The sequence below is a fragment of the Papio anubis genome, chromosome 8, assembly GCF_008728515.1.
Source record: "Papio anubis isolate 15944 chromosome 8, Panubis1.0, whole genome shotgun sequence".
Classification (NCBI taxonomy): domain Eukaryota; kingdom Metazoa; phylum Chordata; class Mammalia; order Primates; family Cercopithecidae; genus Papio; species Papio anubis.
In genome coordinates this window covers 135,052,154-135,069,450 of record NC_044983.1, presented here as the reverse complement: position 1 = coordinate 135,069,450, position 17,297 = coordinate 135,052,154, and the positions used below count along the sequence as shown (strand labels likewise).

Genomic DNA, 17,297 nt, shown 5'->3' with positions numbered 1-17,297 from the left:
CAGCTCATCTATTTTGGATCTGCTGCAGTCAGTCAGTTGTAAGCATATATATCCCCTTTCTTCCTCTTCTTTACCCAAGAGGTCATTGTGAATGAGTAACTCCTCTTTGATCCAGGATCCAGTTCATTAATAAGCTTGTTCTGCCCCTTTCATGGGCTAGAGACACATGAAAATGATTCCAGTGGCATGAGGAGAAAGCAAGCCTTTCTCCTCGCACTCCACCAGCCCCCTTCAGCCTGGAGACCCCCTCGTCCCGCCCGCAGACCCCCTGGTCCTGCAGAGGCTGCCTCCTGTCCCCTCATAGGTGAATGCTGTTGGGACCAGGTGGGCACCATCGTGGCGGCTGTGGGTTTGCATTTTACACTCGGGCTCCTTCTGTGGACTCTTCCTCCTCTCTGAGCCCACCTGAGTGGCAGGAAGGAAAAGCCTGGTGTTCCTGCAGAGGGTTTCACTGTTTGGTTCCCTGGAGGCTTCCCTGTAGCCCAGCCACTTTTCTAGGTGGAAATGTCCTATCTGTCTCCTGATGACCTGGGCACAGTCAGCTGTGTCGCTGGACTCAGACAGCTGAGCCAGGGAAGACACCTGGGTCCCCCTGGCTGTGGGGTGGGGTCAGGCCCAGGGGGACTAGCTGTATTTTATCTATTACCGAAGGAGATTCCACCAGGCAGCTATGCAGGACTTTCATGGGGCAAGTGAGCGAAGGGAGGGCCACAGGGAGAACAGGGTGCCAAGAGCAGAGAGCAGAGTGACCTGGGGTGGGGAGGTAGACAGCAGGTGGGCTCCTCCCTTCTGTCTTAGGGTCGGCAGCCCTAACCCCAGGTAAGGGTTTTTGAGATGGCTTGGGGGCCTTTGTTTGGTTGGATGACCAGCGGGGCACCCAGGAGCAGAGCCCTGGGGGAGAAGTTCTGATGGTACAAGGCTGAACGGGGAGAAGTCCCTGCAGTCTGGAAACGATGCCCTTCCCGGGGCACGGACTGCCCTTGGCACTGTTCTAGGTAGGCCCTAAGGGTAAGGAGGATTCTAGAATTGGAGCGGCACAGGACAGAGAAAAGGGAAGGACCTCAGACTGCTGAGCATCTCCTGTCCCGGGCATTTTGCATAAGAGCTGCCATGCACTCCTTGCCACAGTCCTATGAGTGAGGTTTTCTCCATCATTTACAAACAGGGAGACTGAGGCTCAGAGGCTGGCACTTGCCCCAGGGGCTCCAGAGTGAACAGAGCTGGGAGCACTGCGTTGCGGGCCACTAGGTCTCCACCAACCAGGGATGAACCAGTCCTGCCTGAATACTGGTGGGGCGGCTGGAAGAAGCCCGGGCAATTTGGGAATTTCAGATGAAGAAAAGCTTTAGTCCTTAATGATCATAAAGGTCCTTTCTGTTCATTTTGGCCTCTCCCCTGGGTGTACTAAGAACACCCTTTAAAAATTGACAATAGTGGGGAAATTAGAGAGAACAGTGGACAATTAGAGCCAAGACTAGGAAGTTGGTTTGGCCCCGGGATGCCTCTCAGCATAGAACAGCCTGGAAGCTGCACATGCCTGTGTGGGCAGAGGTGCCTGCCGGGAGGCGTGAAGGCTCTGGGTCGGGCTCAGCCCCCTGCTGCGTTACATGCTGCTTCCATTTCTTGCCCTGATTTTCTTCCCCTTTTTGTACTAGTTCGTTTTCTGTTCCTTATAGCAGAATACCTGAAACTGGGTAATTTATAAAGAAATGTATTTCTTATAGAGGCTGCAAAGTCCCAGGTCAAGGAGCTATGTCTGATGAGGGCCTTCTTGCTGCCGGGGACTCTGCAGAGTGCCCAGGTGGTGCTGGGCATCACATGGCAAGGGAGCTGAGCGTGCTCATGTGCTAGCTTGGATCCCTCTTCCTCTTCTTATAAAGTTACCATTTTCCTGCCCATGAGAACCCAGTCATCCATCAGCACATTAATCCTTGAAAGGATTAATCCATTCATGAGGGCAGAGCCCTCATGACCCAATCACCAATTAAAGGCTCCAGCTCCCAACACTGCCACACTGGGGATTAAGTTTCAACATGAGTTTTGGAGGAGACATTCAATCTTTAGCACCCTTTTTTCACAGGGAGGCTCAGGGAGTTCTTTTGGAAATGTAGTTCGGTTCCATGGCCTCTCAGAATCAGGCAGCCCTGGACTCAGATCCCAGCTCTATGATGCGTCAGCTATGTGACCTTCCATGCATCACTTCACCTCTTGGAGCCTGAGTTTCTTGCTTTATGGAGTGGGATGGTGCCTGCTGCATAAGTTGCTCCAGGGATAACACGAGATGATGTCTATTACGTGCTCAGTGCAGCCCCCGCCTCCATGCACTATTGTTTCCAGACCCGCATCTGTCTCCTCGTCACCCTCCTACCGCCTGTGCTGACTCCCTTTCCCCATAGGTATCGTGGGCCAGTGGTGGGACCAGGCCTGCGCAGATGCCTACTGGGCCCCCACAGGCGGGCTCAGTGCAAGGTGAGAGGTGACATTTCATTGACGTTGTTGACCTTGTTTCACTGCAGCCTCTGGGGAAACAGGTAGGGGGACGGGGTGAGAGAGAAGAGCCGTGGTTTTCACTGCACTCTTGTCTGAAAGCAAAGACCTTCTTCATGGTGCTTCAGTCCCCTCTGTGGTGTAGTAGAGGCTTTTGGTGGAGCCAGGGGACCTGGATGTACGTTTCGGTCCTGCTACGTGCTGCATCAGGGATGCCCCCTGAGCCTCCATTTCCCCATCTCAGGGCGGCGTGGACCTCTCCCATGGCGACCTCACATATTGCTCTGAGGCTCAGAATCAAAGTGAAATGACATTTGTAAATGTGTCTGGCACACCATAAATCCCTACCGCCTGCAAAGCAAAGATTTATTATAATCACTTCTGTTTTAAAAGCTACAGTCTTTTATGCGATATTTCTGTTATTCCTGGAAGATCAGCCCAGTTCTAGGAGCCATATACCCGAGCCCTGGTGTGAAAACTCACAAGGGGCTCTCCGTGAATCTGTGGCATTCATCCTCAACACCCCCTTGCCCACCCCAGGGACTGGGCAGCACGTGGACCCCCTTCCTGGCATCCATGCATGGTGGGGCCGCCTCCAGACAGAGGCCCAGGCAGGCGCTCTTCAGTCTGGGGGACAGCAAGGAGAGGGGTGAGGCCCTGCGGCGTGGAGTGTGGCCCATGGCATTAAGAGGTGGTTACATGTTTTTCTTGCTTTCAGGAAATCGGAATTGGCCCAGGAGCTGCTGTCCTTTACTGTCTCTTCTTGGAGAATTTGAGAAGGTGGTTTTGAGGTCTCGTTTGCATGGCATAGAAAGATGGTTAGCAGTTGGGAGGCCACCTCTTTGTCTCATAACTAAAGAAGGGTGGGCTTGCCTTTGTTAGGGTAGTGGTTTGAGACGCAGCACTTCGGACATCTGAGGACAGTCGCCAGATGTGGCTGAGTGACTTCATCATGAGGCCAGAGCAGGTCTATTTGCTAGTTTGGAGGACATAATAATTCCCGCTTCACCAGGTGGTTAGGCAGCTCGGGTGGTATAGAGGGTGGATGGGAGGTGGGGGCGCTTACCACATGTGATGCTCTGTACATGAGTGTTGAGTGAACCAATTGGCAGTCAGATCTATTTTTGTTAAATTATTAAGGTTCGAACAGAAAACACATCTGGATCTAAAGGAATTTTGGTTCCCTAAAAAGGCTAATAAAAATGAAGTTCAACTTGTCTTAATATATTCTATAGGCCGGGCGTGGTGGCTCAAGCCTGTAATCCCAGCACTTTGGGAGGCCGAGACGGGTGGATGACGAGGTCAGGAAATCAAGACCATCCTGGCTAACACGGTGAAACCCCGTCTCCACTAAAAAATACAAAAAACTAGCCGGGCGGAGTGGCGGGCGCCTGTAGTCCCAGCTACTCGGGAGGCTGAGGCGGGAGAATGGCGTGAACCCGGGAGGCGGAGCTTGCAGTGAGCTGAGATCCGGCCACGGCACTCCAGCCTGGGCGACAGAGCAAGACTCCGTCTCAAAAAAAAAAAAAATATATATATATATATATATATTCTATCAGGCGAAAGAAACAAATTCCCCAGGGAGGGATAGTCAGCTGCTGCCACACCTGGAGTGAGCCTGTGGACAATCTGTCCTGCCAGAGGCCACCAGGAGGGACCTCGGGAGGGAAGGAGGCTGCTTCTGCAGCACCAGGTCATTTCTTCCCCAGGCTTGCTTTTTCCGTTTGGTAATTGGTAGTGTTTGGGTTGTCGTGGGCACAGAGGCATGTTGGCAAATAATGCGAATATTAATCCCTTTATCCTGGAGGAAATGCATGGCTTTTAAAAAACAGTGCTAAGATCTGAAAGGCATTTCTGCCTTCAGGAGGTGAGCCTGTCCCTGTGGGAGCCCTGACAGCGAGCAGCCCAGCCGTGCGCTTTCAGTTGCCGGCGGCACCTGCCAAGGCCAGGGCCTAGCACGACAGTGTGGAACCATTTCCAGAAACGGGGGCATGATATTTTCCTGTTTGCAGTGTCACAGTTTATCTCACTATTATCATATCTGGCTGTTTCCAGTGAACATGTTAATACGTAAATTTCGGTTCGATTTTCTGACTAGACAAGTTTTCTAGTTAGGCGTTACTCCTAGGTCAAAGGCTATGAACCTTTTTAGGGATCTTGAGATGTTTATTCATCACGTGGGCATGTGACTCTGAATCGTGATGTGGACGTTGTTGGAACTTGGATTTCCAAGGTGATCTTCCGAGGGGGCACAGGACACTCAGGCTTCCCCTGTGAGGAGGGTGGAGAATGCAGGGATGGTCTGGGTTGGGTCAAGTCCTTAAACCTTAAACGGGACCCCAGCACATTCTTGAGACTTTGCAAGTCACAGGGCATAGGAGCTGAACTGGGTAGCAGGGGTCATGGTGACTCCAGCCCCCTCCCCAATGCTACAGCTGGATCTGTGAGCCCCAGTGGGGCAAGGGTCTTGCCATGGCCACCAGGGTATCCATTTCCACTGCTACTGCATTCCACCACTTAAGAGGCCCTTGGCATCTTTGCTTTGCTTGGGAACCATGGCTGTGCCGGCCGCCTGCACACCTGGGTTGGTCTCTGACTACAGCAAGATCACAGTGGAAGCCTGCGGGGACCTTGTCAGCTGAGTTGAATGGCATCTCTTCCCAGAGCAGCCATGTGGGGGTTTTCCATTTCTGAGCAGAGTCTCCTCTTTGAGCATTGTTTGGGATCACACATTTATATATCTGTGTATATACAAAGAGAGAGAGAACAGGCACCTCGCCCTGTGACTCATAGTTCAGGCCCTTGGGATGTGGAGGAACAAGCAGACGCAGACCCCATGGAATGATCTTGGCTTCGAATCCCACAGACCTGCTTCTGGTCTCAAGTTTGCTGTGTTTTGCCAAGTTGGCTGAGTGCCCTGAGCAGTCACTTATGCTCTGAGCTCTGGTTCTCTGTGAAGCGCTGTGACTCAGCCACCTTGCAGGGATGCTGGCAGAGTGAAACAAGCTAACACAAATAATTCCTTGCCATATAACCAGTGCTCACAAATCGAGCATTGAAAATCTCCCTGGTTTCTTTCTCTGTCTTTCTCTCTCCTCATTCCCTCGAGGAACTCCAGGCTAGGAGAGGAGGTGCCTGGTGTAGGACAGCAGCGCCAACACAGGGGCCTGGGGAGAGCCTGCAGGGGCCAGAGCAGCCTGATCCTGCAGACAGAGGGCATTTGGGAGGAGGGGAGATGGCTCTGAAGGGAAGGGGCTGGGAAGGTGTTGTGGAGGAGGGAGCTCTCAGTTGGGTTGGAGGGATGGGTGATTGGGTTGAGTTTACCAGTGTTTACCATCTGGACAGGGACAGTTGGAGAGTTCAGACCTTGGCTAGCCAGCCACAGCGTGGCAGTGCATGAGAAAAGGGTGAGGTTTGTCTGCCCCTCACTCTGACTGCATCCTGCGCCCGTCTTCAGGCCCACTGGGGGCAGGTGTGGTACAGGATCCGCATCCCAGGACACAGTCCAGGCAGCTCCCCTCCAGTCCTGCACAGTAGAATCCAGGTCTCAGACTCACCCACTCCTCACCCCCAGCCAGGGCTTTGGGGCTGCCACGTTCCCTGCATCCCACCCCCCATGACCTGGGCTCCCCTCACCATTCTTCCAGAGTCCCCTCCAACGACAAACTGAGGCTGCAGCTCCCTAGAAGCCCCCATGGCCTGAGGGAGTTTCTATCACACCCGTAGGCCGCCATGCCAGGCCGGGCCCTCGTTCCCTGGCAGACCCAGTATCCTCAGCTTTGGCCTGGCCTGACTGATTCTTTCTCTGACTTAGAGCAGGCTCACTAATTCAATTCAAAAAGGAAAAAGGTTCTTCTTTAATTTTTTTTTTTTTTTTTTTTTGAGACGGAGTCTCGCTCTGCCGCCCAGGCTGGAGTGCAGTGGCCGGATCTCAGCTCACTGCAAGCTCCGCCTCCCAGGTTTACGCCATTCTCCTGCCTCAGCCTCCCGAGTAGCTGGGACTACAGGCGCCCACCACCGCGCCCGGCTAGTTTTTTGTATTTTTTAGTAGAGACGGGGTTTCACCGTGTTCGCCAGGATGGTCTCGATCTCCTGACCTCGTGATCCACCTGTCTCGGCCTCCCAAAGTGCTGGGATTACAGGCTTGAGCCACCGCGCCCGGCCTCTTCTTTAATTTTTGACTTTTTGAATTTGTATATAGTTTTGAGACAGGCTCCTGTTTATTGCCCAGGCTGGAATGCAGTGGTGCAGTCATAGCTCACCGCATCCTTGACCTCCTGGGCTCAGCGATCCTCCCGCTTCGACCACACCCAACTAATTTTTGTATTTGTTATTTGTATTTGTTAATTTTTGTAGAGATGGAGTCTCCCTATGTTGCCCAGGCTGGTCTTGAACTCCTGGCCTCAAGCGATCCTTCTGCTTTGGCCTCTCAGAGTGCTGGGAGTTCAGGTGTGAGCTAACAGGCCCAGCCTCTAATTTCAAAGCAACTGTTTCGCAGTACAGGTCACCTGCTGGGCCAGGCATGAGGTCTTTATGTTGTTATTTCCGAGCTCTCCACAGCCCTGAAGGCTGAGGTTCTCCCGTGTAGAGGAGGAACTTGAACTCAGCGCAGCTGGTCTCCTCTAGCACTGCACAGGTGGGAGGGAACAGCCCCAGGTTCAAATATGAGTTCCTGCCCCCAGAATCTGAACCTCCCACCAGAATCTGAACCTCCCACTGGATCACTTCGTGAAAGGAATATATCCTCATGGTAGAAGATGAGAGAAAATCAGAAAACATAGATAAAAAATAGCCTTTCTCTATCCCCAAAACAACCTCTAATTCATTTTTGTGCATTCCCAAGTCTTTTTGCTACTTTCCAATTCTAATTTTGTCCATAGGGATGATCATACTGTATTTATACTTCTGTGTCCCTTTTTATGCTTGACAAAAGTATAAGCATTTCCCATGTTATAAACATGTCTCGCACATATTGTTAAGGGCTGAACTATATTTTATCAAATGAATACAAGATAATTTAATACTTGTTCTGTTGTTGAACATTTAGATTGCTTCAAAACATTTGCTATTATAAAAGTTATATGTAGTGGTTTTTTCGTAGAGCCTTTTCTGTGTTTTGGGGCGATTCCCTCAGCGTGGATTCTCAGAAGTTATTAATATTTTATGGGATCTTGGCAGAGAGCAAAGCCGTCAACTTTCTTGTGTGATTATGACAGCAGTTGCATGGCTCGGACTGGCATGGAGTCAGCACTGAGCCGACTGGGGTCTCGGTGCAGCCTCCGCCACATCCTTGTGCTGAGTCTTGACTTCAAGTCCTGTGAACTTGGGTTTCCCTCTTTGTAAAGTGGAGATGCTCAGTGGAGGTTTGAGGAAACCCCTGGGAGCCCAGCACAGAGCCTGTTCCTCAGGCTCATAGAGGCAGGCATGATCTTTAGGGAGCTGTGCTGTGGGTGCTGATGCCAGACTTTGGGCAGTGGGGGACCACTGGAATCTCCCTGCTTCTGGGGCCTGAATCCTGGAGTGAGTGTGTTCCTGCTGCAGAGGGTCTGACGGCAAGGCAGGAGGCAGAGGGCAGGGCTGGGCCAGGAACAGGGCCATGCTCACAACTGGACCCCGAGTCTGCACATCGGGCTGGAGCTCCCGAGACCCCTCCGTCTCAGTCCATGAACAGTCCTGGAAAGGGTGTGCTGCTCCCATCCTCCAGGTAGGAAGAGCAGGAGGCAGGGCTGGGCCTTTCTGTGCCTGCTGCAGAAACCCAGCGTGCTCCCTGACTGACTATTTTGAGGACCATCTTCCAGGCGTTTCCATAGAGACCCGGTCATGGTGACTAATGGGGCTAAGCGTTTGCCATGCGGATTTGAGTGTCCCACGACTGTGCCACCCTCCGCCTGCCTCTTCCACTGCTAGCACTTTCCTCTTTATAGCTCTTTGTATTTTCTCAGATGCATCAATGATTGGTCTGTGCTGTCTTTCATAGCCATCCAGTGAATACAGATTAGGTTTTAGCCACATTATGGAGTGGATATTTTCAGTACACATTCTCCAAATAATCACCAAGCAAATCCCACCGTGAGCTCCAGTTCTGAGCTGTGATGTGAAGGCTGCACATGTGGGAATGAGGGGAACACCAGCCTGGGAGGCAGAGCAGCCACCTGATGGCTTGTGTGCGGGACAGTCCTCTGCCTTATCTCAGGGAGATGTGGTGCTCTCATATTTGAGGAGCATGGCTGAAGGTCCAAACTCTTCATGACTAGGAGAGTACGGCGGACAGCAGATACAAAGGCCTGGAAGAGTGAGGTGGGGATGGACATGGTTTGTGGGGACAAATGACTGCCGTTGATGGAGCCTGGAACCACAGAGAAGATGGGTGGGCTGGTAAGGAGAGGGAGGTGAGGCTGGGGGCCTAAGGTTGCATGGAGGATGTTGATTGATTGATTGATCCATCCATTCATTCAATAAACATCTGTTGATCACTACTCTGCACCAGGCACTGTCCTCAGTGCTGGGCACCCAAAAATAAACTCAGTCCTTGCCTTAGAGCCTCTCTCAGTCTAATGAGGGCTGGGGTTCCAGATCAGTCAGCAGGTTGTTTACACAGATCCTGGTATTTGCCGGCCTCAGAGCTTGTGCAGACGTCCTAGAAGCGGAGGCGAGAGACAGACTAGAGCCTGATCCTCAGCTGCCGCCTTCCCAGGAAGAAGTCCTGGGATTCATGGGGATGTGGCTCAGAACCCGTGGGCCTCCCTGGGGACAGACCACCTGGAGCAGGCTGTGGATCCCCTGGTGTCTGGGTATTGCTGCTTCCATCTGAACAGCACCTTCTGCCCTGAACCAGCTCCGTTCAGGAGTCTGGAGCCCATGGTGCCAGCAGCCAGAGCTCTGCCTGGTGCCTCTGAGACTGAGCTGCACCCTGGTGCTTTCTGGGGCTTTGCAGAGAAACGTGTCCCTACACCGAGTACGTGCCCTTTCATCAAATTGTGTGACATGGACATTACGTGAGGAGCTTTGTTTATTTCTAATATGAAATGCATGTAGAATGGCTGCTGAGAGTCACTGAATACATTCAGAGCTCAGACTGCCTGGAAAAGGGAGTGAGAAAGCCAGCTCCCACCAGCCAGACAGTAGGATGGCCATACCGATGGTGGCAGTGAGTGCCCTAGGCCGCCCTGGCAGCTGGGCTTGCCCGCTGGCCCTCTGCCTCCTTCCCAGGTAGCTTAGCAACAGCACCGGCAGTGGATTTTCCCAGCACAGCCCACATCTCCAAACATCTGCTCCAGGCCAGCGTTAGTCAGTACTTCTGAGAGGCCTGTGGAGGAGTCCCTGCCCACTGGGGCAGGTGAATTGGGTGGTTTTGGTGACTCTGAGGGCCTGGTCTGCCTGAGTTGAGAGCCACTTCCTGGGGACCATGACGGCTTGTGGCAACTGGCCTGAGGCCCAGTTTGCCCGGCAGTGGGTGTGGGGGATGAAAGCGTGCCCCAGTTGGCTTCTCTGGGCATGGGTTGACAAAGAGGATTGTTTGTTTTTCTTTACAAAAGTAGTTACCTTCTTTTTGAAGGGGGAAAAAGATGAAAGCAACCTATATTCAGAGGAAAAGCCCCAGCTCCTAATCCCCTATTTGGAGAGGCCCCTGCTCACAGGCCCCTGCTGTTCCGTCTGTGGACGTGGCTGCTGCGTTTCAGGCGCGGTCTCCATGATGCTTTCTGCATCCTCGCGGCAACCCTGGAGGAGGTTGCTGTGACATCCCTCGTGTGGATGGGAAATGCGGCAGCCCCAGGGTGGCCTCGTCCCATCTGAACCCGGGCAGTCTGGATGCAGGGCCTGTCCCCACCCCACCTGCTACCTCGTCTCTCTCCTCTTCCTCCTGTCTCTTCTTTCCCCATCGTGTCTACCTTCACTGCTGAGTCTTCTATTTAGCTGCAAACATCTCTGTTTGAAATACCGTTTGGGAGCCTGCTTAATTGAGATCTTGTTCTGCAAAAGAAAAACCGTTTGTGGAGCATGTACTGCGCCTGTCAGGAAGGTGTCACTTCCGGCGTCCCCTCCTCTGTTTCTCCCGATTCCCCAGTGGGGTGGGCACTGACTGCTTTTGGAAGAAACCGGTGGGTGGAGAGGCTTTGCAACTGGTCCCACAGCTGCTGTCCCTGCCCCCGGTGATGCTCGTGTGGGACTCGCGGTCTCCACGGTGCTCAGGGTGACCTTCCACCTGTGGCCGTGCTTGTTGTTCTCCTACCTGGAGCATTCTCGCGGCCGCAGAGCCCTGAGGATGCACTTCCAAGCCTGGCCTTTGGCTCAGAAGGCCCCCCACCACCCGCAGCACCTTCCTCAGCCTGCCTCCCTCCCCTGGGCCTGTCTGTCTTCCCTGTGACTCAGGCTCCAGGCTCCCTCAGCTGCAGTTGCTTGTCCCCATGAGCCATGCTCCCCACAGGCCTTCATACCTGCTGCCTCCCATAGTCTTATCCAGCCCTTTCCTTCCAACTCAGGTTCTTGTAGGCAGCCTGCCTTGGCCTCCCTGGCCCCACACATTTGTGCCCTGCCTGGGCCCAGCTGCATTTCCGCCTGCGCATTTCCCCACCCCCAGCATGGTGCCTTTCTCCTTAAGGTTGTACTGTCTGCGGGCTGTGTATTCCACTGCTGGTGGGTGCCTGAGAATGCAGAGATCCTCAGCACCTGTGGGTGCTCAGTAAGGGTTTGCTGACTCCATCAAAGAGTGAATGAGGCCGTCCTCCTCCTATCGGTCCAAGGCCAGATTTGAGCCTAGGCGTAGATGTCATTCTTCCACGTTATTTAAATAGTTCCATGTTGATGTGCCCAGATGCACTGAGACAGTCCCTTCTTATTGCTTATTAATTGTTTAATTTTTCCGTTTGTAACTCTAAGGCGGGTATTCCTGGCATCTGCCTTGCGACAGCGCTGGTCAGTTCCTGAGGATCCATTCCCAGAACAGCCTTACTGATGCAGCGTGCATGCCTGTGGCCAGCCTGGCCTTCAGAGTGGTTGACTGACCCATGCTCCTGCCGATAAGAACGGCCTGACTGTGGGTCACTCTGGATCCTCTGCAAGGCAGCAGCCAGTTCGAGAGGAGGTGCGCTCCAGGCTCAGGAGAGGGAGGTGCTCACCCCAGAGCCAGCACAGAATGCGGTGCCATGGTGGCTGGGCTGGTGTTTGTTTCCGGGGGCCAGAGGTAGACTAGGGGTTCTGATCCTAGAGCTGGGGCTACATCTTTCTGAGCCAGGTCCCTGGAGAAAACTCTAGTACAAAGGACAGGAATATGGCCTAGAACAGAAGCCAAGTGGAACAAAATGTCCCCCCAGCCCCTGGCTGCTTCCGCCGGAAGTAAGTCTCCCTACAGGAGGCCTTCATCACCCTTGTCTGCTCCTGCGCGACACCCTCTCCCATTTACCTAGCCATTTGTCTGTCCTCTTCCCGAGACTGTGAGCTCCTTGGAAACAGTGACTGTGTCCAGGCGGGTGAGAGGAAGTGCTCTGCACGGCTTCCTGGGTCCTCCTGAGCAGGGCCTGGCACTGAGGGAGAGCAAGTGCAGGGAGCAACTGGCCTACCCCTGACACTCACACACAGCCTGATGGAGGGGTGGGGGAGGGTGCTGGGGAGAAGGGGACAGTTCTGCTCAACCCAGTATGCTGGGAAGGGTCCAGCTGATGCAGTTGTGAGTGTTCACTTATTACTGTTACCCTTTTTGATGAATAATATGATCACCTATCAGTGATCAATGTATTGGCATCCTCTTTCTATCCATGAGGAAAATGAGGCTGGGAGATGCTGATGGACTGACCCAGCATTCCCAGACAAATCAGCAGTAATGTCAAGACTAGTCTTGAAGAACTATTCTGGACTTTCACTCACTTACTTTTATCCTCCAAGCATCCATTTCCCATCCCTGCCACCTACCCACCCACCCATCCAACCATCTACCCACCAACCCACTCATCCATCCATTTACCCACCAATCCATCTACCAGCCCACCCATCCTTCCTTCCATCCATCCATCCACTTATCCAACCATCTACCCACCAACCCATCTACCAGCCCACCCATCCATCCATCCCTCATCCAACCGTCTACCCACCAGCCCATCCTCCAGCCCACTCATCCATCCAACCATTTACTCACCAACCATCTACCAGCCCACACATATGTCCATCCAGTCATCCAACCATTTACCACCAACCCATCTAACAGCCCACCCATCCATCCATCCACTTATCTAACCATTTACCCACCAACTCATCCACCAGCCACCTATCCATCCATCCACTTATCTAACCATTTACCCACCAACCCATCCACCAGCCCGCCTATCCATCCGTCCTCTCATCCAACCATTTACCCACCAACTCATCCACCATCCTACCCACCATCCCACCATTCATCCATCTGTCCATCCATCCATCCACCCACTCATCCAACCATTACCCACCAGCCCGTCTATCAGCCCACTCATTTATCCACGCCCATCCACCAGCTTATCCACCAGCCTATCCACCCACTTATCCACCAGCCTATCCACCCATCCATCAACTCATTCATCTGACCACCATCTGTCTGCTCCCACTCACCCATCCATTCATCCAGTCACCCACCAACTCATTCATCTTACCTACCCATTGATCCATTCACCCACCTGTCCACTCATCAATCCAGCCACCCACCTACCCACCCACATGTTTGTCCTTTCACCTAGTTGTTCACCCATCCAGCAAATTGCTATTGAACACCTTTGGTGCCGGTCTGTGCTAGACTCAGGGGGGCTGCCTCTGGGGTACCTCAGCTCGTACTCCTCCTCCTCTAGCTGCCTGCTGCTTTCTTTAAGAGACATCTCCTTTTTTTGGAAGGGTAATTTCTGCAGTCACTTGTTCCTGTAGGGGAATGGGACATGGGGCCATGCCTTTCATCATTTGGTTCAGACTCCAGGAAATGTAAGGTTCTAATAGTCCTCCTCGGTGTGGCATTTGGCCAAGTGGTGTGCTCCTAGTGCCTTCTGGCTCACCGGGCTGGGGCATCCAGCAGGAAATGAGAGACGCAGTATAAATGCCTGCAGGTGCTGAGGAAAGGGTGCTGTGAGTGCAGTTTTCAGGTTCTGAAAACAAGCTAAGGAAAGAAGTCTGAAATCTCCATAGAGTGGCAAGTAGCAAGTTATTAATCCTGATAAGCCAAGAGCTAATAAAAATGGACTCAACGTAGCATGCCCTATGCTTACCCAAGGTGGGCCCAGGTGTCCGGGTTATAACAAAACTGAGCCACAGAGCACAGGCACATCTCAGCTGGCAGACTCTCACTTGTAATCAGCATAACTACCTTTACTGAGAAGTCTCTACTGCAGGGACTTTGCTGGCATTTAAATTCACTCATGTCACACAGCCCTCACACAACCTCATCAGATACATAAAACCACCCTTGTTTTACCGAGAGGGAACTTGAAAATCAGAAAGCTCATTTCATGACCACCAGCGAGTAAGTGTGGGAGTGAAGAGAGACTGCCCCACTCCTCACCTCCGTCCCACTCCTCACCTCCAACATCAGTGGAAAGCCTTTCTTCTGTTGCGTGGTAGCCCCTGCAAGCCAATGCACTAAGTGTTTATTTGTTTTATTTGTTTTGCAAAGAAAAAATATGCACAAACATACTTCAGAATTTAGGAGGTACAAAAGGATATGCAATGAAAAGCAAGTCTCCTTCTCCTTAACCCCAATCGTCTCCCTGTGGGCTGCTGTTGTCCCGTTTCTGGTTGTGTCTGCAGACATAGTCTGTAAATTTCTTTTCCTTAATGGTATCCTCTGACAGCTGTTCTACCATATTTATTTATTTATTTATGTATTTCACTTAATGGTTGATCCCGGGTATAGTTCCATCGCAATCCTGTGGAACTGGTGCATTCTTTTGAACCTCTGCATCAGATGTGTCCTCATTCATTTGCTCTGTACCTTTTGATGGACGTAGGTTGTTTCTAATGTTTTGCTGTTATAAACATGATGGCAACAAATATCCTCATAAATACGTCAGTCCTCACTGGAGTGAGTCACACTGGATGATATTTATTTCAAACTGAGCAGTCTCTTAAAAAATATCTTCTGTGTTGGAACCATGCTTTAAAAGACCTTCTTCACTTGGATTACGTTTTCAAAACACTCTCCCATGTTGTCTCCTGGTACGTTCATGGTCTTATTTGGCTTACTGTTCAAATCTTTTATCTGGAATATACTAAGGTGTGAATGAGGCATGGGTCCTCCCTTTCTTTTTCTAAAAAGCCACCTCATTGTCCCCAAGTCATTTAATCCATAATCTATCTTTTCCCAATCACTTTTCTCATATGTTTAGGGAGATTTTTGGACCCTCTTCTGTCCGTGTACCCATGAGTGAGCACTACCCTTGTAATCATTCAAGCTTTACAGTACAGTATATTTTAATATCTGCTGTAGATAGTCCTCCCTCAGTGCCTTTTTGCCTTTCTAAATTTCTACCTGTGGGTTGCATTTAATTCATTTAAAATGTCCTATTATAAATGCAGTTCTTTAAGGCTATGAATTTTCCAGTAGTCCCTGTTTCTACTCTGTTCCATGTTCTAGAATTTAATGTTTTCTTGCTTGATATTTTTTAGGCATTCTGCAGTTAATGTATGTTTCACTTCTGTCCCAAGAGTTGTTTAAAAGATAGTTTTTTTAAAAAACTTCCTATGGTAATGACTTCGTTTTGTTTTCTTCTTTTGTTACTGCTTTCTAATGTAATGGCATTATCAGTTCAGTACCATTTTTACCACTTACAGTTTACCAAGTTTTCTTTGTGCTAAGATTTTTGTAACTATGACATGGAAATTTTTAAGCAAGTTATGTTCCATGTTTTAAGTGTATTGAGTTGAAAATGTATCAATTAGCGCTACCTTATTAATGATATGGGGTAGTTCATTAAGATCCTTTCTTATTTGATCTACTATGGGGTTTGAGAGGTGAATCACAACTAATGCTGATGTGGGTCCATTCCACCATGAGAGATCTTCTGTCCACTGATGTGACATGTCCGTGTCCCACGATATCTGTGGTGTGAATGCTGATGGCCTGTGGCGCACAGATGCTCGTAATTGGTGTCCTTTGGTTGTCCCCTTTATCATTTAAGATGCCCTTCTGTGTCCCCTTTCATGTTTTTTGCCCTTGTTTCATCCCTGTTTGATATTATAACTACCACCCCAGCTTTCTTTTTGTTTGGCTGGTATACTTTTGCCTATCATTTGAATTTAAACCTTTGAGAATCATGTTTGTATGTGGTTCTCTTGGATGAAGCATTGAGTTTTGCTTTCTGATCCAACTTCAAAGTCTTTTTCATTCATAAGTGAGTTTAGGCCATTTATACGCATTGCTATGTATAAATGTTTGCTCTTGGTTATGTCATACATTCTGTTTTGCGTTTTGTTTTTATAATTTTTTTATATACTTTTGTGATCTGCATTTTCTTGGTTTTATTCTGTATGGTGATTTTCTTCCTCTTTCTTTTTAGACTTTTCTTCTACATCTTCTGTCTGACCTACCACCCCTTCTTTCCAAGGTCTGAGTTGCTTTGTTTTTCTGCACTATCATTATAATAATCCTCTGATATTTAGTCATATCACAGATTTGTTTCTAGTTTGTCTCTCTACCCTCATTAGAATATAAGCTCCATGCAGGACAGATTTGTTGTCAGTGTATTCTCAGAGCTTAGAACTGTCCCTGGAGCATCTATTACATGCACAATAAATATTTGATGAAGAAGTGAATAATACAGCCTTTACAACACATCTCCAAAGTACGTAGTGTTATGCTTTAGGGGAAAGAATAAAGAGTATGTGAGATTCAGCCTGCAAAGCAAGGACCAGAATGCAGTTACTGTGGTTTCAAAATTCACATTTTTCCCAATATATTTATATTTCCCAAAATCATAATGATGAGCTACTGGCCTCCATCTGGATTTCAAGCCTTGGTCTGCTGACTTCCAACCACATATTCCACTGCAACACACTCCTTTAAGAGGAAAGAAAGGAAATAATATCATGCACAAACTCGCAGAAAAGCTGCAAGTATGGTAGTAAGATTTTTCTGAACATTTTATTTATTTATTTATTTTTGAGACGGAGTCTCGCTCTGTTGCCCAGGCTGGAGTGCGGTGGTGCAATCTTGGCTCACTGCAAGCTCTGCCTCCTGGGTTCAGGCAATTCTGCCTCAGCTTTCCGAGTAGCTGGGATTACAGGTGTCCACCACCACACCCGGCTAATTTTTGTGACTTTAGTAGAAACAGGGTTTCACCATGTAGGCCCGGCTGGTCTTGAACTCCTGACCACAGGTGATCCACCTCCCTCGGCCTCCCAAAGTGCTGGGATTACAGGCATGAGCCACTGCGCCCAGCCTGAACCATTTTAGAACATGAGGTTGATCTGATGCCCCAGACACCTCCAAATTATTCATGTGTATTTCCTGCGAGCAAGGACATTCTCTTGTGTAACCACAACACTGTCATAAAAATCAGGAGATGAATATTGATACATAATGATCTCATACCGAGATCCCATTGCAGTTTTTCCAGCTATCCCAATAGTGTCCTTTATATTTAAGATTTAGGTCTCATGCAGAATCATTTGCTGTGTTGAGCTGTTATATACTTTTAGTCTCCTTCGGCCTGGAACAGTTCCTCCATCTTTCTTTGACTTCCATCACCTTGACACTTTAAGATATTACCAATCAGCAGTTCTGGAGAAGGCTCTCACTTTTGGTGTGTGTGATGTGTCCGCATGATTAGATTCAGTTTTGAACCTTTTTGGCAGGAATATCAAAC

At 50.1% G+C, this 17,297-nt stretch overlaps 1 protein-coding gene across 5 annotated transcripts in view; it reads left to right on the top strand.

Moving 5' to 3' along the window:
• Positions 1–17,297, top strand: part of TRAPPC9 (trafficking protein particle complex 9) — a 713,063-nt gene that overhangs the window by 563,338 nt on the left and 132,428 nt on the right. The window lies entirely within an intron of this gene.